This window comes from Chiloscyllium plagiosum, unplaced genomic scaffold (genome assembly GCF_037043375.1).
Source record: "Chiloscyllium plagiosum isolate Xiang-an unplaced genomic scaffold, Cpla_swu_hap1 HiC_scaffold_43, whole genome shotgun sequence".
Lineage (NCBI taxonomy): Eukaryota > Metazoa > Chordata > Chondrichthyes > Orectolobiformes > Hemiscylliidae > Chiloscyllium > Chiloscyllium plagiosum.
Window position 1 is genome coordinate 6,513,644 of NW_028270181.1, and position 22,991 is coordinate 6,536,634.

At 44.7% G+C, this 22,991-nt stretch overlaps 1 non-coding gene across 1 annotated transcript; it reads left to right on the forward strand.

Annotated features, from left to right (window-relative positions):
• Positions 1 to 12,523: 12,523 nt before the first annotated feature.
• On the forward strand, positions 12,524 to 12,625 carry LOC122541956 (U6 spliceosomal RNA). Its single transcript, XR_015754312.1, has one exon. It is a non-coding gene; the product is annotated as a U6 spliceosomal RNA (small nuclear RNA).
• The last annotated feature ends 10,366 nt before the right edge of the window (positions 12,626 to 22,991 follow it).

A 22,991-nucleotide genomic window follows, 5' to 3' on the forward strand; every position in this document is an offset into this window, starting at 1 on the left:
ATGGACAGCAAATGCTGAATTTTTTAGTGACAACCACAGCACATGAAAGAATAATATTGAGATTTGCCCAGTTTTCCAAATCTGACAATGGCCTTTCAGCTTTAATAAAGAACAGATTTAGAACATAGAACATAGAACAATACAGCGCAGAACAGGCCCTTTGGCCCTCGATGTTGCGCCGACCTGTGAACTATTCTCAGTTCGTCCTCCTACACTATCCCAAAATCATCCATGTGTTTATCTAAGGATTGTTTAAATCTCCCTAATGTGGCTGAGGTGACTACATTACCAGGTAGGGCATTCCACGCCCTTATCACTCTCTGTGTAAAGAACCTGCCTCTGACATCTGTCTTAAATCTATCACCCCTCAATTTGAAATTGTACAAGCTGACATCATCATCCTAGGCAAAAGACTTTCACTGTCTACCCTATCTAATCTTCTGATCATCTTGTATGTCTCTATCAAATCCCCTCTTAACCTTCTTCTTTCCAATGAGAACAGACCCAAGTCTCTCAGCCTTTCCTCATAAGACCTTCCCTCCAGACCAGGCACCATCCTGGTAAATCTCCTCTGTACCTTTTCCAATGCTTCCATATCCTTCCCAAAATATGGGGACCAGAACTGTACACAATATTCCAAGTGTGGCCGCACCAGCGTTTTGTATTGTTGCAGCATGATATTGCGGTTCTGGAACTCAATCCCTCTATGAATGAAACCTAACACACCGTATGCCTTCTTAATAGCACTATCCACCTGGGTGGCAACTTTCAGGGATCTATGTACATGGACTCCAAGATCCCTCTGCACATCCATTGGAATTGGAATACGAAAGAAAGAACTTGCATTTATACATTGCCTTTCACAATGTTCCAACACGCTTTACCACTAAATGCAATTGTTATGACTAGATCCCAAATGAGTCCACAGTTTGTCATGAGCTGGCCTTGAGCAAGTTTGCCCGAGTTAACATGGTTCCAGATGGAATACCTCAAATCGTTAAACTACTGGATGAGGTGCAATGAACAGAGTCACCTGGATCATTCAATCATCGGCTCAGTTCGTCACAACAAGGTTCACATTGTGAATACCTCTTCCCAGACCCAAATGAACTTGGGTTTTAAAGGGAACCAATTTAAGGAGGCTTTCTTGAATGAACAAAAAAAAAGAGTCTATTACTTGGTAAATGCAGAAAGACATAGTGAGAGAACATACATATACACAGAGTAGAACTAAAAGGTGAGTTCACAAAGATAAAAGTTAAAAAAATATAAATCAGGCTGTGATCTGTTTGTGAAGAGTGTGCATTGACTGGGACACCTGTTGCAGTGGATGTCACCAGTAACATTGATGTCATGAGTTGATTTTGAGATTCTTGGCTTTGTGGATATATTTAAAATCTTTTGTTCTGATTTCACTCAGAGTGAGGAGTATTTTTGCTTGTTTTATGTACAGTGCAGGGGCACTTGAATGACTGTCCTCAGAGCTGTGACCCTCACAGTACACTAGTCCACTCACAAGAACATCAAGCCACTAACATGCCCAGATTGGTGTTGTGGTCGGTTTTTAAACCATTTTTGTCTATTCCTGGAAGATCGAAACAGAAACATTCTGCAAGAGTGGCTTTCTGCTGAGAAGGGGAGAAAGTCAGACCTTCATTATGTCTTCCTGTTACATCCCTCTCTCTGTTTGAAGTTTCCTTGACACTCTACAGTGAGACATTCCATGACCCCACACAGGAATTTGCCACATAGTTACTGAGTTTATACCAATGTCAGTTTATCTTGCAGCAGAGTTATTTTAAACAACACATTTTGGAACTAAAAATTAACAATGTCGGTGGTAAGTTGGAGTTTATTCCCTTCGTCATGACCCTTCCCATGCAGAACAAATGAAATCAGATCCATTTTATTGCCTTATCATGGGAACATGGCGCAATGTTTGCTTTTGCCAGATCTGGGATCTCAATCAAATAATTCACTTCCCCAATGTTTTAGCTACTCTGCACAGCTCACTGATCTGTGCCTTTAAGTGTTTGCTAACACCTAGTCTCCTGCCTGAAAGGTTGGAGTTCTGGAATGTTTAGTTTGGCTTTGGCATCTTCGCCACGTGAGAGAATTTCAACTGTCCTTGGGACATTTCATACTACGTTCTTCTGCATTTTTTTTCCAATGCGTAGACTACTGATGCAGAATAGCAACTTCTGCCTGTTGAAGTCAATGTTTTGGCTTCTGAGTGGCTTGCATGAGACATCCAAACAGCCTTACAGGTTAGAGAGATCATTGCTTCACGGCTTCATGAGAGTTGCTCTTGAGGCTCTGCTACACAGTCTAATAGGGAAATACTTTCTCCTGTTCTGAAAACCTCTCTTTTAGCAGCTTGCGAAAATGCAGGACTGACCTTGAGTAAGGCACCCCTATGTTTGAACAGCTTCCCCAAAACCAGGAGAATCTGAGATGCTGGCAAGTCTACTGTTGTTGTCCACCACTTACTGAGGTAGTGGTAGCAGCTGGTAGTTATTCTGATGACTGAATGGGTTACAAATCTCATCAACAGGCATCAAAAGCCAAGCATGTGCTTTTAGCTGGAGTGATAGCCGAGTTAAACAAGAGATTAATGATGGGTTCGCTCAACTGAAGAACATGAGTGAACAAGTAGGATTTTTCTGACAAGCTTTTCTGGTCACAGTCCTGATGCAAACCCAGCCAGGGGCCAGGTATGTTTGTGTTGATTTACTGATGTTTTGTCAATTTTGATGACCCAGTGCAAAGCTATGACTCTCCTGTGGCCCGTTGGATGAGGAGGCAGAGTGTTAAGTATGGGTACAGGATTAAACACAAGTCCTGCACGTCAGAAAATCAGGAGGACACTCCTGAAAATAACGTCTCCCGTAGACATTGGCACCAAGAGATTCATCGCAAAGACAGCTTTGTCTTTAGTAGCTGCACGTTCGTTTAACTGTGATGATAAATAATATGCTGCTCCATTAGTTCAAACTAACTAAGCTCATCACTCTGTCTTTTCACAGCCTGATATTGGGAAGTTGTAGCAGGAGTGTAGAGTGTGTCTGACTTTACTTGGCACAGGATGCTGTGCATACGGAGTAATTGGTGCAGTGGTAGCAAAGGTCACTCCCCGGTTTTATATGACATAGCAGCTCATTATCGGTGTGAGTGAAATAGCTGAGGAATGGAGAAGATCCCTCTGGGTTTCTGACAGCGCAGTGTACGGTGAACTATAATGATCAACTTGTCCTCCACTCTGAGTGTTGCTGTACAAACAGCAACGTCTTTGACACATTTTTACAGGATTGTTGCAAGGTGCAATCTGTTGTCTGGTTGAACCTCGTCAAGTCTGGATTGTTCGAGCAGACTGAGGGTCTCGTGGAAGAAATGTGACACCAACTACTGTGCAAAAAAAAAGTGCACCTAGGAGAAAGTGAGGACTGCAGATGCTGGAGAGTCAGAGCTGAAAAGCATGGTGCTAGAAAAAGCACAGCAGGTCAGGCAGCATCCGAGGAGCAGGAGAGTCAACGTATTGGGCCTTAGCCCTTCATTAAAAAAATGAAGGCCTATTGCCCAAAACATTGACTCTCCTACTCCGCGGATGCTGCCTGACCTGCTGTGCTTTTTCTAGCATCACGCATTTCGACACTGCACAAGAACAAGCCATTTGAATCTGTGCTGATACTTATGCCAATCACAAGCCTCCTCTCACCATGCTACGTCAAAGGAACACAAGAAATTGGAGCAGGAATAGACCATTTGGCCTTTTAGCCTGATTGCTTTGTCCGCACATTAGTAATAGAATCATTTTTGAGTATTTAGTCACTGAGTAGGTACTGCAGTAGCCAAATTGCCAGCAACACGCTCCCATAAGCAAAAGTGAAACCAAAAAGGTATTAAAGCTAAGTTTGGCTAGGTCTGAGCAGCATTGGATATTTTGGAATGTTTGTTTTTACCATGACAACTACCATGTTTTCTTGCCATATCTTACCAAAGCACCATGTTAGTTACCTGCCATGCCTCTATATCATCTCTCATGCTGGATTTCCTGTCTGTGTGTGCAAAGTATCCTCAGTGTAGCCTTTCAGTGCTAGGTCTCTGCTTTCTCAGTGATCTGACGTATATCAGCGAGGTTCATTCCTGGTGAAGAGCTTATGCTCAAAACGTCAACTCTCCTGCTCCTTGGATGCTGCCTGACCGGCTGTGCTTTTCCAGCACCACACTTTTTGACTTGTATAAGCGAGGTACCATGTTGGTCATGAGGAGGGTTGGCAAATATCATTTCCCAAAATCTGCCAATGGCACTGCGCGTGGCTGATGCCAGTGGATTGTACCTGAGTTGAAGCGTAGTCATATACGACACTGAGGTTGTTCAGAAAAAGGGGTGAGCTCAATTTCCTTGATACACGCTCTGGTTTCCATGCCAAGTGGCCTCATTCCTGATGAAGGGCTTTTGCTCGAAACGTCAATTTTCCTGCTCCTCAGATGCTGCCTGACCTGCTGTGCTTTTCCAGCACCACTCTAATCTAGACTCTGATTTCCAGCATCTGCAGTCCTCACTTTCGCCTTTCTTAACATCTTGTTTGTTTGGTGGGACTTGGCATGGTGTCAAAACTGTATGTTAATGAGCGGCTTGATTCACCAATGAGGCGTTTAACAAGCAATAATTGGTGTCAGCTCACCGCTGCCTAGTGAGAAACCTGCCACACCACTTGTGAGAAGCATAAAAGACGATGCAGGAAGGATGCTAGTGCTTGCTGGTGTTGTCCCTACCTCTGGGCCAGGAGGCCTGGATGGCAATCCCACTTCATCCAAGAAATCATGTCATAACATCTCTGAACAGAGTGATTAAAAATATCGAGAAAATGGCTTGAGATGCTCCTGAATTTGAGATGGGCCTCAGTGGGCATCTCATCAGATTCCGCCATTAATTTTGCGATGTAGGCTGAGGAACAAATATCAGTCAATACATTCCCCTGTCAATCATAGAGGTTCATAAGAGCCACCCGAGGGGACTGACAAGATCTTTAATGCCCCACCTGAGAGATGACACATTCGACAGGGCATCTCTTCCCTGGAAGTCGAGAGAGGGGCTTGACTCAGAGGAGAAAATAGGCGAAAGTGAAAACTGCTAATGCTGAAGATTAGAGTCAAGATTAGAGTGGTGCTGGAAATGCACAGCAGGTCAGGGAGCATCCGAGAAGCAGGAATATCAACGTTTCGGGCAGGAACCCTTCATCAGGCTCCTGCCCAAAACGTCGATTTTCCTGCTTATGGGATGCTGCCTGACCTGCTGTGCATTTCTTGCACTACACACTGATCTTGACTCAGAGGAGAGAATGTTAGACACTGAGCAAAGGATGATTTCTAGTGAGCGTGAAGTAAGAACCATCATCTGATGGCGATGACCTCCATTCTAAATATGTTGAAAGGAAACTTTAATGGAAAAAGTTGACACAAAAGTGTGACAAAGATGTGATGTTAATAACTGATGTTAAGTAATAGGGAAATGCTGACAGATGGAAGATTTTTGAAAGATTACAAGCCTTCCTTTTGAGATAGCCCTTTTCATTTTATCACAGGTAACTTTCTCTGTGGCTGTTTTTGTAGAAAGTGTAAAAGAGAAAAACACCAGCAAATCAGTAATCAGATCACCACCTCACATGTCCATCACAGCTGGGATTTATCTTTTTGTAGCTGTATCACTCTCAATGTTGCAGTTCAATGGAACACTTTGCACAAAGGGCTGAGAAAAACTGAACATTCTCCCCTTAAAAGTTATTGTGGCCCCATGTCAGTTGAAAAATATCAAAACTGAGATTGATAGATATTTGAAACTAACAGAACTTGCTGGAGAAACTGAGCAGGTCTGGCAGCATCTGTGGACAGAGGAAGCAAGTTTTGAGTTCAGTCACCCTCCTGTAGAAGATTAGATTCCCTAATGTGTGGAGACAGGCCCTTTGGCCCAACAAGTCCACACCGACCCTCCGAAGAGTAACCCACTCAGACCCATTTCCCTCAGACTCATGCACCTAATACTACGGGTAATTTCGCATGGCCAATTCACCTAACCATGACATTCCTCCCCAATGTCATCTGGGGGTTGATTCCATTCTGCTGGTGAAGTGAGGGTGAGAGTTTTTCTCGAATCTCTGTTTGCCTGTTCATCTGCGATTTGATAGTTTGATGGCGAAGAGAGAAATGGAAGTGGTGAGGGTTTGGAACTTCTTACTCGGCATATCCTTGAGGGTTTTTCCCATCCCCTTCATCTCAGGACAATCAAGGGTTGCTATCTCCCATTGGTTCATATTCTTACGGGTTTCACAGAATTGTTATTCCAAGGAAGGAGGCCATTTGGCCCAATGTTTCTGGACTGTGGGAGGAAACCAGAGCACCCCGAGGAAACCCATGCAGAAGTTGGCAGTTTTGCAGGAGAGTCTCTAGATTTGAAGTGTTAGCTCTGTTTCTCTCTTCACAGATGCTGCCAGACATGCTGAGTTCCTCCAGCAATTTCTGTTTCTGTTTCAGAATTCCAGCATCTACAGTTCTTTATTTTGTATTATTTCTATACTGGTAGGTGTTTGTAAGGTAAGGGTTCAGGTGCCAAGGCTGGTAAATTAATTTATGACACATATCAACCGTGATATAATTGCAAAGCAGATTAAGCTCAATGGTAGCCTCCTCTTGCCATTGTTTGAGACACAATGAACTCCAAGACAAAGTGACATTGTTCAGGCATCTGACAAGTGAGGTTTCAGGGCAAGAGTTTGTGTTCTGTTTAGTTCCAAAAAGTGTTTTTTTTCTGACTGGCATGATGATGAAGGGGCTGAGAGAGAGATGGAGAGAGAAGGTTTGACTTACAATTACCAGAGAAAGCCTCAGTGTGAAATTGCTTAGAGAATAGCAGGATTACTGGTCTTAGAAGCTTGCAATGCAGCAAGACTTGTTAAAAGTGAGACCAACCTGGGAGCCAATGCTTTTAATAATTTTACTCTGATCCAAAGACGATTTTAATCCGAAAACATCATTTGATCAGCAAAACTGTATATAACAACATTGCTGGTGGTATCTAAAGAAACAGTTTCTCGCTATTGTTTCAGGATAGGACAGGAAATATATCCTGAGGTTTTCCTGTATGAAACCACACCGCAAATACTCTTACATTTCCAAATGATTGTGAATTCCTATTAAATGCATCCTTATACATAGAAACACTCCTGTAACCTTCAGTAAACACTGGGATATTCTTGAGACTCTCTGTAAACACTAGAACGTTCCTGGAACCTGCTGTAAATACTCAGATATTCTTGAGACTCTCTGTTAATGGTGGGATACCAGTAGAACCCTGTGTAAAGATTACCAAGCTCCTGGGCACCCTCTTTAAACAGTTGTGACCCTCAGCAGTTTACTAGACACTGAGATTTGCAGTAGTACTTCCACTGATAATAAGGAAAGCAACCAGAAAAACAGAGGCTAAGAATTTATATATAAGTACATCCATTAAATAATTGGCAAAAAGTTTTGATTTCAAGTTGCTACTCACAGAATTTGTGCTTTAATAACAGCAAGTATATTACTCTCTGCTATAAAGTTAAAAATCACACAACATCAGGTTATAGTCCAACAGGTTTATTTGGAAGCACTTGCTTTCGGAGCACTGCTCCTTCATCACTCTGAATCATCTCTTCTCTTAAGTCACTTTAATTTTTTCTGATATTACAATGAATTTCACAGTGCCTTGTTCCCATTGACATAAGACCAGAGAAAGCAAAGGCCAGTCAGCCTGTTGTGCTGGTCCTACCTATAGTCAGTAATTACCTTACTACCGGTTTTATGACCTTCCTCCTTCAGGCACTCATTCCTACCACACAATCCTTCCTTACTTTGAGATGTTTTCCTGCTGGAAATCAACTTTTGAATATTAGAATGAGAAATATTGTTAATGTTTCCTTAACCCACAATGACATTCCTCCTCAATGTCATCTGGGGGTTGATTCTATTGTGCTGGTGAAGTGAGGGTGAGAATTTTTCTCAAATCCCTGTTTGTCTGTTCATCTGCGATTTGATAGTTTGATGGCGAAGAGAGCGATGGGAGTGGGGAGGGTTCTGAACTTCTTACTCGGCATATCCTCTTCATCACAGAACAATTGAGGGTTGCTAACTCCCATTGGTTCATATCCTTGTGGGTTTCACAGAATTGTTATGCCAAGGAAGGAGACCATTTGGCCCAATGTTTCTGTACAGCTCTCCAATAATTATGTGCATTTCGTTGCCTTTTCCACATCCCTTTCCTTCAATCCAAATAATCACCCAATGCCCTATCGAATGCTTGAATTGGACCCAACCACAGTTTTTTTTAAATTGAATCCCTACAGTGTCGAAGCAGGCTATTCAGCCCATTGAGATCCACTGACCCTCCAAACAGTAGCCCATCCAGACCCACCTCTCTAACACTGCGTTTCCCATGGCTAATCCAGCTGGACACTATGGGGAATTTAGCATGGCCTACCCACCTAACCTGCACATCTTTGGACTGTGGGAGGAAACTAGAGGACTCAGAGGAAACCCATGCAGACACAGGGAGAATGTGCAAACTCCAGTCAGACAGTTGCCCAAGGCTGGAATTGAACCCGGGTCCCTGGCACTATGAGGCAGCAGTGCTATCCACTGAGCCACCGTGCTGCCCCCACAGTTTGAGCCAGTGCATTCCCGAACGAGCTGTCTGTTGTGTGAAAAAGATTTTTCTTGCATCAAGTTTGCTAGGTTTGCAAATCACTTCAAATCTGTGTCCCCTTGTTCGTGATCCTTTTGTATGCAGAACAATTTATCTGTATCTAGAAACAAATTCACAGGTTGGCAATCTTATTCTCTCCAACCACCTGATGAAGGTGCTGCACTCTGAAAGCTAGTGCTTCCAATTAAACCTGTTGGATATAACCTGGTGTTGTGTGATTTTAAACTTTGTATCCCTGGAGAGATTTATGCTTGACGTCCTGGTGCCCTGTAGCTCTCTCTCTCTCTCTCTCTCTCAGTGACCTGGCTGAGGGCTAAAGTGAGTAGGGTTGGAAACTGGTGTAGTTTCATGGTCATACCAAGCTGTGACTCCATCTGATCATCCGGTTGATTACTGAATTGGATTACATAACGTGTAGGGTAATAAAGCAAAATACTAATCACATAACTTTCAGATCCATCTCAGCATTAGATGGTGTTCCTTCAGAGGAGACCAGTACTTTTACACAAGGTGGTAGTGGTGACACTTGCACAGAGAGCTGTCCAGCAATGTACCCTCCACCCCCCCAGGTTATGTCCAAGAAGTTACAAGGCAGTCAGGACAAGAACTGCAGGATTCTGCCCGCAGACAGACCTTTAAAAAACAACCAGCAAAATTGGAGGCACCATTTCTCTCCCTGTGCATCTCACTTCATCCAAATGGACAGTTTGAAGGCTGCAACAGGCAAATAGTTTTACAATTCATTCCATAAATTGGGATTTCCTCTTGGGGAGGAAGATTTAATCTCAGTTAATAGAACCTGGAGCCTGAACACTTCTCCGTGGTTTCATGTTTCTTAAAATATTAAAAAAGAATAAGCTGGGCTTCCCATGATTTCCAATTACGCATGAAAGAATAATCCTATATTCTACACTTCAATAATATTTTATAAATAGTATAGATTATAAGAGCAGGGATAATTCTCCCTCTGTCTCTGTGGGTTTTCTCTGGGTGTTCCAGTTTTCTCCCACAGTCCAAAGATGTGCAGGTTGGGGTGGATTGGCCGCGCTAAATTGCCCCATAGCATCTAGGTAGATTAGGTATGGGAAATGTGGGGCTACAGGAATAGGGTAGGGGAGGTGTGTCTGGGTGGGCTGCTCCTCAGAGGTTCAGTGTGGACTTGATGGGCCAAATAGCCTGCTTCCACATCAGAGGGATTCTATTAAAAACTAACTGTTGTTGGGTCTAATGGAGGCATTCAAAGGGGCATGGTAAGGTTATTTGGAGCTGCACAGGATTTTAGAGAGACCATGTCTGGAGTACTGTTTGCAGCTCTGGTCTCTGCACTATAGGACGGATATTATTGCACTGGAAGCGCATTTGCCAGGATGTTGCCTGAATTCATCCATTTGTTATTCATTCAGTTTGAGGAGATCACCAAACATTCTATCCACATACCCCTCTGCCTTGCAGATGCACAAAAGGGACTGCAGCTGCTAAACTTCCAAAACTCAAAGTTCAAACTTGTACAGCCAATGAGACTTCCTACGGATATGTTTACCTGTGACATATCACAACTCATACACTCCACTTAGCCACACTGACCTGTAACCTTAATAACTATCTATTGTGATTTTTTTCCCCCTTATTCATTCATGGGATGAGTGTGTCACTGGCTAAGCAGCATTTATTGCCCATCCCTAATTGCCCCAGAGGGCAGTTAAGAGTCAGCCACATTGCTGTGGGGCTGGAGTCACATGTAGGCCAGACCAGGTAAGATGTCAGTTTCCTTCCCTAAAGGGCATTAGTGAACCAGATGGATTTTTCCAACAATTGATAATGGATCATTAAACTCCTATTTCCATATATCTTATTGAATTCAGTTTTGACCATCTACCCTGGTGGATTTGAACTCAGGTCCCCCGAACAATCCAGTGACAATACCACTAAAACATTGCCTCCCCAAACTGCTATTAGAATAGTAGAAACAGTCCTCAACAATCAGCATCGTTCCCCCTCCATCGCAAAGTAAGACCCAACCATAGAGACAGCTACCAGGCCAGATACTGTTCTCATGCTGCTTTCAGTCTCTCAAACTGCTCTCTTCTCTAGGTGATGCTTACTGCCTGGGTCAGGACCATCACCTCAGCCACTCCTCGCTGGAATTTAGAAAAAAAACCAAGAGGTGATCTCATTGAAACATACAAGATTCTGAAGGGGCTCAACACGATAGTCACTGTGACGTTGACATGGGGCACAGTCAGAGGAAAAGAGCATTTAGGTCTGAGATGAGGAGGAATGTTGTGCATCTTTAGAATTCTCTACCCTAGAGGATTGTGGATGCTGCAACGTTGAGTCCATTTAGGGCTTGGGTGAACATATATTTGAGCTCTAATGGAATAAGGGGTTATGGGGAGTGGGCAAGAAAATGGAGTTGAAACTCAAGACTGACAATAGTTAATACAAGTGGCGGAGCAAGCTTAAGGAACTGAAAGGATTACTCCAGCTCCTATTTCTGGTGCTCTGTGGTTAATATGGTGGGTGTTGAGCATGCATTGCCTTCAAGAGGGGGCTGGAGTGGTCCCTGACTTGGATAGAGATTGCATTCCATTGGCGCTAAGTGTCTTGTTAGAGAACACTTGGTTAATGTGATCTTCGAAATTCATTCTAATAACCTGAAGGGATTGGAAAGGAATTTTTCAGTGTATTTTACTGACTTTGTATTTTTGATTTCTTTCTCATTGTCCCTTCTCATTAGCCTTGTACTTTCTTAGGAGCAGAGGTGTAAGTGTCATGTTCTCATGCATCAACCATCAATTAATTGGCTTCAATTTTATAATGATGCAATTGCCCAGCAGGGGGTGCCATGCTGCAGAGTTAGCATGGTGATTAATTCTGTCAGCTCCTGGCCAGAGTTCATGGGTTCAACAAGTTAGAGCTGAAAATGTGTTGCTGGAGAAGCGCAGCAGGTCAGGCAGCATCCAGGGAACAGGAGAATCGACGTTTCAGGCATAAGCCCTTCTTCAGGAATGAGGAAAGTTTGTCCAGCAGGCTAAGATAAAAGGTAGGGAGGAGGGACTTGGGGGAGGGGCGTCGGAAATGTGATAGGTGGAAAGAGGTCAAGGTGAGGGTGATAGGTCAGATTGGGTTGGGGGCAGAGAGGTCAGGAAGAAGATTGCAGGTTAGGAAGGCGGTGCTGAATTCGATGGATTTGACTGAGACAGGGTGGGGGGAGGGGAAATGAGGAAACTGGTGAAATCCGAGTTCATCCCTTGTGGTTGGAGGGTTCCTAGCCGGAAGATGAGGCGCTCTTCCTCCAACCGTCTTGTTGTTGTGGTCTGGCGATGGAGGAGTCCAAAGACCTGCATATCCTTGGTGGAGTGGGAGGGGGATTTGAAGTGTTGAGCCACAGGGTGGTTGGGTTGGTTGATCCGGGTGTCCCAGAGGTGTTCTCTGAAACGCTCCGCAAGTAGCCGGCCTGTCTCCCCAATATAGAGGAGGCCACATCGGGTGCAGAGGATGCAATAGATGATGTGTGTGGAGGTGCAGGTGAATCTGTGGCGGATATGGAAGTTTTCTTTGGAGCCTGATCTCCAGCATCTGCAGACCTCACTTTCTCCTCAACAAGTTAGAACATGGCAATTAAATACAGGCCTTAAAAACCGACCTTATGAAAGCTGCACTTTCCCTACACCATAATTACGCACCTCACACTCACTCAGAATGTTCCTGTCTTTCACCACCTCAATTCTATTAATCTTCACCTCTTTGGATTCAGTGGATTGTGCACAGACTCCCAGTCACCAATTCTGCTCACTTCAGTCATAAAAAAAATGAATGACACAGAGACGGTTAGCATGGACCCTGCACAAGGATGATGCAAAAATTGATGAAGGATTCTGTTTTATGTTTGTAGGTATTGTCGCTGCCTCTGTGCCAGAACATCTGGGCTCAAAACCCATGTCAAGGCATGTTGGCCACAGGGGTGTGTCATCACATCTCCAAACAGGTTGGATTTTTGATAAAAAAACTATCTCTGGATGACTTCACACATATCACATGATGTATACTCTACTTGACCAAACTGACCTGCCATTGTGTAACTTTAGAAATGATAAGTAACCTTGCTCCTCTAACCAACAACTGCATCCCCACACTCCTCCTATTGGTCATCTCCACACTCCTGCTATTGGTCAACCCCACACTCCTGCTGTCAGTCATCCCTACACTTCTCCTATTGATCATCACCACACTCCTATTGGTCATCCCCACAATCCACCTATTGGTCACCCCACACTCCCCCTATTGGTCACCCCCACACTCCCCTATTGGTCATCGCCACATTCTTGCTATTGGTCTTCCCCACAATCCTGCTATTGGTCACACAACATGCCCATCCTCATGGTGTCTCATTTTAGCACAGTGCGTCGTTAACCTTAGGTATAATTTGGCTGACAGTTAAATAAATTTGTTTTTGCTGTAATTTGTTTTTATATCACTGATAAACATAAAATGCTCAAAGGAATTGAAAAATGTTTATGTCAGCTCCCCAAGGATTGATCTCTCCTATACTATCTCGCGACAATGCCCTTAAAATTAATTTTTAATTGCTGGAAGCTCTAGAATCAGAGATTGATATTAATACTGATAAGGATTAACAAATTGGGGATGGGAAATAAATAAATAATAATGTCATAAAGTGCTGGAGAAACTCAGCAGGTGTGGCAGCATCTGTAGAGAGAGAAACAGAGTTAAGGTTCTGAGATAAGCATTGTTTTTCTTCAGAACAGGGAAATAATTGCAGGCCTAGCCAGTGACTTACACATCCCATTGACAAATCATCAAAATTAAACCACAGCACAATGCAATCCTTTCTACACTAACACTGAGGCAAACCCATCTATTGAAATCGACACATAACTTCCATTACCAATACGATTACTCTGAAAATCTCTGCCCTTCTTCCTGATTCCTTTCACGACTCCTGCTCTGGTTGACTGTCAGAACTCTAATCATTTGTGCAATTTTGGCATCATTTTTCCAAGCCCCTGCTCCCTTTCCAAATTTTCTCCACATCCTTAAATGTTTGCTCAGAGCTGAACTCTTCACAGATTTGTCGCGGTACTGAAGGCCATTCGGCCCCTTTGTGTCTGCATTGGCTCTCTGAGCATATTCATTGAGCACCATTCTGCTGCCTTTTCCCTGTAACCCTGCACCTTGTTTCTATGTAGGTAACCATCCAGTACCCTCATGAATGCCTCAACTGAACCAGCCTCCACCGATATTTCTAGGCAGTGCATTCCAGACCCTAACTACTCGCTGCAAGAAAAAGATTTTTGTCATCTCATATTTGAGATTTTTCAATCTTCAAATGAACAAACATTCTGACTCTTGCCGAGGCAATTATTTCCATTCAGCTTCCTGAAGTGTCCTGGGAAATTTTGCACTGATTAAGGTTTGGCTCAGGCAACTGTTCACAAGAAGCAAAACACTGGAATGTCATGCTCCAGAAAATTTGATAGCCCTTACAGATGTCAGAGTGCATTTGTCACTTAAACATGTATGTTATATACTTACACACAAGGATAAAATTCAGGCTCATCACCAAAACATTAGGAGAGGTTGCAAAAAAGATATTTTTGGGCCTGTGGGCCCTACAAGCCTCTCACATGACACCAGGTTATTAGTCCAACAGCTTTGTTTGAAATCATAAGGTTTCGGAGCACTGCCCCTTCTTCAGGTGAAGACACCTATGTACCTGTGAAATTCTGTGCTGCAAATCACAGCATGCTTTCAAGAAGGAATTAGATGTAGTTTATAGGGCTAGAGGGATCAAAGGGAATGGGGAGAAAGCAGGAACAGGGGACTGAGTTGGGTGATCAGCCATGACCATATTAAATGGCAGAACAGGCTCAAAGGACCGAATGGCTGCTCCTGCTTCTACTTTCCATGTTTCGATAAGAACACACCTCTGAGCCTCCTGAACCTCTATTGAAACTTTTGCCCATGGTTTGAATCCCATTATACCGCCCTATTCCTGAAACCTCTTCCCAATCTCTTCCATTCTTTTAATTCAGACTATTGCGTGTAAATTTCCCCATCTTCCCAACCTCCATTTCACACCTCACCTGCAAGGCAGTGTCTTCAACAGTGTGGCACTCCCTTGGTGCTGAATAGGGAACCTCTGATCTGCTTTTCAGTGCTCAACAGTCTCTGGAGTATCTTCAACTCACAACCTTCTGACTGTGAGGTGGGAGAGTGACATCCCGAAGCTAAAGATGAGACTCAAAAGCCCTAATAGGACCCCTTGAGACAATATACCTGTTAGACTGAAAATGATTTTGGTTCTCAAAAGTACAATGCAGTGATGTAAATCATAAAGAAATGAATAAATTCATACAAAAAAAGTCATAAATTCACTGTCACCCACTGAATGCTATGAAAAATTACTATTGCTAATATTAAACTCAGCAGTCAGTTTCTCTCATACAACACTGAAATGCTACAGATTCAATTTAACATTACAATGTGATTTTTAATACATATATATTTATAAAATTCTAGAAGCTGCCAGTTGATTTAAAATTATTTTGCTTTCTAGCTGCTAGTCTGAAAGCACGACAAATCTTTTTCAATCCCCTCTCCTCTCTATTTCCCTCTGTCAGGTATCTCTGTTATAATTGAGCTGAATTTCAAACTCAGCTCCCAAATGTAAACTAAGTCTAGACCTGGCATGGAATGAAAACTCTCACCTGCACCTCTTAGACAAGTATCTGTCAGGAACCATTTTTGCAAACATACGCTGCTTGGAGCTCAGATATCAAAACAAACACTTGCCTTCCCTCAAATTGCCAATCATTTTCCACATTTCAGAACAAGATCAAGGTAGATTGTCCTGAAATAAACCTCATGACTAGTTTGTACTGAAGGATTTGGGGAGTGGTACAGTGGCTCAGTGGTTAGCACTGCTGCCCCACAGCGCCAGGGACCCAGGTTCGATTCTACCCTCGGGTGACTGTCTGTGTGGAGTTTACACATTCCGCCTGTGTCTGAGTGGGTTTCCTCCTGGTGCTCTGGTTTCCTCCCACAGTCCAAAGCTGAGCAGGTTAGGTTAGATTAGATTAGATTCCCTACAGTGTGGAAACAGACCCTTCAGCCCAACCAGTCCACCCTCCGAAGAGTAACCCACCCCAATTAGTCATTTCCCTCTGACTAATGCACTTAGCACTATGGGCAATTTAACGTGGCCGATTCACCTAACCTGCACATCTTTGGACTGTGGGAGGAAACCGGAGCACCCAGAGGAAACCCACACAGACATGGGGAGAATGTGCAAACTCCACACAGACAGCCGCCCGAGGCTGGAATTGAACCTGGGGCCCTGGTGCTGTGAGGCAGCGTTGCTAACCACTGGGCCATGATAAATTGCCTATAGTGTCCATGGATGTGCAGGCTGGGTGGGTTAGCCGTGGGAAATGCAGGATTACAGGGATGAGGTGGGTCTGGGTGGGATGATGATTGGTTAGTCAGTGTGGACTTGATGGGCTGAATAGCCTGCTTCCAAGCTGCAGGGCTTCTATGATTACCATCATGATCTCCCTTGGCCACCCCATTCAGAAAGTCCCCTTCCACGTCACCCACTATCCTGACCTGGAAATCCATTCATTCAGTGTAGCTGGGTTAAAATTCTAGAACTCCCTCCCTAACACCATGACCACCCCAAAGACTGCAGCAGTTCAAGAAGGCAGCTCCCCTCTGCCTTCTCAATGGCAACTAGAGTTGGGCAATAAATGTTGACCCAGCCAGAGACACTCACATCCCATGATTGAATTTTTTAAAAAGCGCGTCTTGCTTTCTACATTTCTCCATCTACATCCATCAACTCTGCACCACCTCAGTGTGACAGAAAATCTCTGGTGTGTGGTCAGTTAGCTCATTTCGTTGGGCAACTGCTTTGAATGTTAGAATGATACCCACAACAGAGGTTCAACTTTAACAGTGGCTAGCATTTACCATGAAGAATATTCCTTCTGAGCTTCTCCCCTCCCCTGAGACATGGTGACTCTCAAGTTAAACCACTACCAGTTATTTTTCTATTGAGAGGGCAGCCCTATGGTGTGGTAAAATTATGGGCAACCAAACCTTTAGTCACCAATAAGCTGTGATGTCCTCCAGTTCAATATCAAACAGCCTGGGATTCTCACCTTCAAACCCTAGCACAAACTGCACAATACTTCCATCTCCTTCTCTGGCCACTGTCTATGCTTGGCGCAAATCTTGGAGTTCTTAGCGAGTCTTGAGAAGATTTGTAGCTCAGTTTGAGGATCTGGATGTAGGTTTGCTCCCTCTGCTGTAAGGTTCATTTCCAGGCGTTTCGTCACCCTACTAGGTAACATCTTCAGTGGGCCTCTGGGCAAAGCACTGTTGATAGTTCCTGCTTTCTATTTTTTGGGTTGGTGATGTCATTTCCTATGGTGACATCATTTTGTGTGGTGATGTCATTTCCTGTTCTTTTTCTCAGGAAAACATAGGGTCTAACTCGATGTGTTTGTTGATAGAGTTCCGGTTGGAATGCCATGCTTCTTGTGTTCTATCTGAGTCTGAGTTGAATGTTTGACCCCAAAAGTAAACTTTGACTACACACGTCTCCATCATTACATACCCTCCTGTCTCCTTTCAAACATTCGATGCTGATATTCTCATCCATGTACTTGTCACATTCTGATTTACCTCATTGGCAATCAGCTAGGTGCCTTGTGAGGGATATATGGGAATATTGTTGTATATCAGCTGATGCACGGTCCTTCACAGAAGAAAGATCTACTTTGAGTGGGCAAGGAAACGTTGACGATCGGGATGTCTTGACTGCTCCAGCCTTCAGCCACCATTGATACCACATGGATACCTTCCACATGAGTCGTTGTTGAGGGCATGTTTTGGATTGCACTTTCTGGTTCCTCCCCTCAGACCTTGCCATCATGGGTGGCCCTGCCTAGAGTGGAGAGCTCCCCAGCAGCATTGTGCGTGGGATCAACGGGAACACTTGACCCTCTGCCACTCAGCTGGGTGGAAAATCCTTGGAAAAATCTAATTGACCTCACCCTGCACTGTCCTGGCTGGCTCCTCAGCCTCCACACACTTCAGCTCATACACAATATTGCAGCCCGTATCCTTGGAACCTGCAGTAAGTCACATCCATCATCTTCTGGAAGATCTACATTGGTCTCAGATTATCCAGTCCCAGTTGAGGACTGTTAGTAGTTGTGCCTTTTGACTATTTGGGGCTGATCTTTGGAAATACCGACATGAACACCTCTGCTTCACCACCGTCCTCTGACTTTTCAATTGTTCTTTCATGAATTTTGGGCATCAGTGATAGGGCTAGGATTTCTAGGGGTTTGCCCAGGCTATTTCACAAGGCAGTTAATAATCAACCACTGTGGATCAGACCAGGTAAGGACAGCATCTTTCATTCCATAAAGTATATTAGTGAGCCAGATGTATTTTCAAATAATAATCAGTGTATATCATCATTACAGCGATGAACTTTGTATTGTAGATTTATTCATTCAGTTTAAATCCACCAGCTGCTGTGGCAGGATTTGAACCCCTCAAAGGTCAGCTTGAGTCTCCTGATTGCTAATGAATACCTCTATGCCATCTCTCCACTATCTCAAAAAAACCTTACTTCTGTGAGCAAGTTTGTGGCCCGTCCTCCTCACAGCTCCCCCCGTTTGCTCAGTCTGTGCTTTAACATGTTTCAGTTTGCAGATAACAGAGTCGGTACAGTGCAGTAGGAAGCCTAGGTAAAAACAATGACTGCAGATGCTGGAAACCAGATTCTGGATCAGTGGTGCTGGAAGAGCACAGCAATTCAGGCAGCATCCGAGGACAGGCAAAATCGACGTTTCGGGCAAAAGCCCTTCATTTATTCCTGATGAAGGGCTTTTGCCCGAAACGTCGATTTTGCCTGTCCTCGGATGCTGCCTGAATTGCTGTGCTCTTCCAGCACCACTGATCCAGAAGCAGTAGGAGGCCTTTCAGCCCATTGCATTTGCAGGGCTGTCCAACTGCATTTGTTTCGTTTTCAGATGATTCCATTTTGATTGAGCCTGCCTGGACTGTGAGTCGGTGCTTTCCGGACCTTAATTACACGCTATCTGAAAAGGTTCCTCCTCATGTCATTTCTGCAAATTATTTGAAGTCTTTGCCCTTCTCATTCTCAATCCCTTTAATGAATGGGGCAAGTTTCTTCCTATCTACTCCATCCAGAGCCCTCATGATTTTGACCATCTCTATCAAATTCTGGATCAGTGGTGCTGGAAGAGCACAGCAATTCAGGCAGCATCCGAGGACAGGCAAAATCGACGTTTCGGGCAAAAGCCCTTCATCAGGAATAAAGGCAGAGAGCCTGAAGCGTGGAGAAATAAGCTAGAGGAGGGTGGGGGTGGGGAGAGAGTAGCATAGAGTACAATAGGTCAGTGGGGAAGGAGATGAAGGTGATAGGTCAGGGAGGAGAGGGTGGAGTGGATAGGTGGAAAAGGAGCTGGGCAGGTCGGACAAGTCCGGACAGGTCAGGGGATCGAGTTTCTGGAGGTTAGAAGCTAGGATGAGGTGGGGGAAGGGGAAATGAGGAAACTGTTGAAATCCACATTGATGCCCTGGGGTTGAAGTGTTCCGAGGCAGAAGATGAGGCGTTCTTCCTCCAGGCGTCTGGTGGTGAGGGAGCGGCGGTGGAGGAGGCCCAGCACCTCCATATCCTCGGCAGAGTGGGAGGGGGAGTTGAAATGTTGAGCCACTGGGCGATGTGGTTGATTGGTGCGGGTGTCTCGGAGATGTTCCCTAAAGCGCTCTGCTAGGAGGCGTCCAGTCTCCCCAATGTAGAGGAGACCGCATCGGGAGCAACGGATACAATAGATGATATTAGTGGATGTGCAGGTAAAACTTTCATGGATGTGGAAAGCTCCTTTAGGGCCTTGGATAGAGGTGAGGGAGGAGGTGTGGGCGCAGGTTTTACAGTTCCTGCGGTGGCAGGGGAAAGTGCCAGGATGGGAGGGTGGGTCGTAGGGGGGCGTGGACCTGACCAGGTAGTCACGGAGGGAACGGTCTTTGCGGAAGGCGGAGAGGGGTGGGGAGGGAAATATATCCCTGGTGGTGGGGTCTGTTTGGAGGTGGCGGAAATGTCGGCGGATGATTTGGTTTATGCGAAGGTTGGTAGGGTGGAAGGTGAGCACCAGGGGCGTTCTGTCCTTGTTGCGGTTGGAGGGGTTGGGTCTGAGGGCGGAGGTGCGGGATGTGGATGAGATGCGTTGGAGGGCATCTTTAACCACGTGGGAAGGGAAATTGCGGTCTCTAAAGAAGGAGGCCATCTGGTGTGTTCTATGGTGGAACCGCTCCTCCTGGGAGCAGATACGGCGGAGGCGGAGGAATTGGGAATACGGGATGGCATTTTTGCAAGAGGTAGGGTGGGAAGAGGTGTAATCCAGGTAGCTGTGGGAGTCGGTGGGTTTGTAGAAGATGTCAGTGTCAAGTCGGTCATCACTGATGGAGATGGAGAGGTCCAGGAAGGGGAGGGAGGTGTCAGAGATGGTCCAGGTAAATTTAAGGTCAGGGTGGAATGTGTTGGTGAAGTTGATGAATTGCTCAACCTCCTCGCGGGAGCACGAGGTGGCGCCAATGCAGTCATCAATGTAGCGGAGGAAGAGGTGGGGAGTGGTGCCGGTGTAATTACGGAAGATCAACTGCTCTACGTAGCCAACAAAGAGACAGGCATAGCTGGGACCCATACGTGTGCCCATGGCTACCCCTTTGGTCTGGAGGAAGTGGGAGGATTCAAAGGAGAAATTGTTAAGGGTGAGGACCAGTTCGGCCAAACGAATGAGAGTGTCGGTGGAGGGGTACTGTTGGGAACGTCTGGAGAGGAAAAAACGGAGGGCTTGGAGGCCCTGGTCATGGCGGATGGAGGTGTAGAGGGATTGGATATCCATGGTGAAGATGAGGTGTTGGGGGCCGGGGAAACGGAAGTCTTGGAGGAGGTTGAGGGCGTGGGTGGTGTCTCGAACGTATGTGGGGAGTTCCTGGACACCATCTCTATCAAATGTCTCTCCCCCACCCTTCTTTTCTCTACGCAAAGCTTCTCCATCCTTGTAACTGTAGTTCCTCATCACTGGAATTCATTTCCTGCACTCTCTCATACCTTCACAACATTCCAAAAGTGTGGTTCCTAGAATATTGACCACAAATCTTAAAATTGTGCCCTGTACACCAATGTCTGTGTGATTAGTGCATATAAAAGTCTGAAAACTGACTCTGGGAAATACCATTAGAAACCTTTGTCTTGACGAAAAACCATTTATTAACTGCTATTATGGAGAGAAAGCAGAGTTAACGTTTCAGTTCCTAAGAAGGTTCACAGGAACCAAATTGGTAAAAACAAGGACTGCAGATGCTGGAAACCAGAGTTTAGATTAGAGTGGTGCTGGAAGAGCACAGCAGGTCAGGCAGCATCCAAAGAGCAGGAAAATCGACGTTTCGGGCAAAGGCCCTTCATCAGGAATAGAGGCGGGGTGCCTGCAGAGTGGGGAGATAAATGAGAGGGGGTTGGGGGCTCAGCACCATCCCCATGACCTGTCCTACCGGCCTATCTTCTTTTCCACCTATCCACTCCACCTGATCAGGTTGAGATGGAGAGTCCTTCATGATAACCGAGGTCAGTGCAGGAACTGAACCTACACTGTTGGTCACACCAACCAGCTATCCAACCAACTGGGCTAACAACATGTCAACAGCATTGGCCTGTTATCTCTCCAAAAAAAAATCATCCCAAGTACCCTGTATATATCAATGCTCCTGAGGGTCCTGCCATTAACTGTGTACTTTCCTCTTGGATTTGACCTCCCAGAATGCATCACCTCGGACATGTCCAGATTAAACTCCATCTGCCACTTCTCTACCAAACTTTCCAACTGACCTATATGCTGCTGTATCCGTTGATAACATTCCTCATTACCCTCAACTCCACCAGTTTCCATGCCATCTGCAAACTTACTAATCAGACCACCTACATTTTCATCCAAATCATGTATACATATTATAAACAACAGAGGTCCCAGCACAGATGCTTGCTGAATACCACTAGTCACAGAACCCCAGTCATAAAACCACTCCTCCACGACCATCCTTTGTCTGGAAGCCAATTTTGTACCCAACTTAGCAACTCACTGTGGATCTGGTACAACTTAATCTTCTAGACTCAAAAGTGTGGCACTAGAAAAGCACAGCTCGTCAGGCAGCATCTAAGGAGCAGGAGAGTCGATGTTTTGAGCATAAACTCTTCATCAGCACATTCCTGATGAAGAACTTATGTTTAAAATGTCGACTCTCCTGCTCCTCGGATGCTGCCTAACTGACTACGTTTTCCAGCACCACACGATTCAACCCTGATCTCCAGCACCTGCAGTCCTCACTTTCTCCTAGTTACTGTGAAGCTTCTTCTGAGGATTCCCACCTTGAAGAAGTTCTCCTCCTCTCTCTACAAGGAGCACTTCCTGATGAAGAGCTTATGACTGAAACGCCAACTCTCCTACTCCTCGGGTGCTGCCTGACTGGCTGTGCTTTTTCAGCACCACACTCTCGACTCTGATCTCCAGCACCTGCAGTCCTCACTTTCTCCTAGTTAATCTTCTAGACTAGCCATTGCATGTAACTAAACAAACATGATCAGTTCTGGCATTTAGTTCAGTCTAGCTGTCACCTTGGATTAGTTCCTTCTCTAATTTCTTTCCCAATCTGCTAAATAAAAACATATTTACAATGCTAATGACTCATTGGGAAAGAGATTTATGCTATCCCAAAATACATTGTTAATGAGACCATTCTGAAAGCATTGATTGAGAAAAGAAAAAATAGCAATCATATCAAACTTCAAGTGCTACTCTTGTAATTAATTACTTGGAAAATCTGTGACTTCTTTTGCAGTTAAATATGACACGCAGCAAGATCAGACAAATGGCAAATAACCAATTACTCCTTATTATTGGTGTGACTGGGGGAGGAGGTTGATTAGGTAAGCTCCATGCTCGATTTGAAAAATGCAGTGGAATTTTTAACATTCACTTGGACCATCAGAGCAGAAATGTTGTCTCAGGTTAATGTTTCATTGATGGAACAGCAACACTGACAATGCAGCATTCCAGCACTCATGAACTGGGGTATTGGCCAGGAGTAAATCTTTGGCATTGTTCTCAAAGCCATAAGATGACTGTGAAGTGTGTTT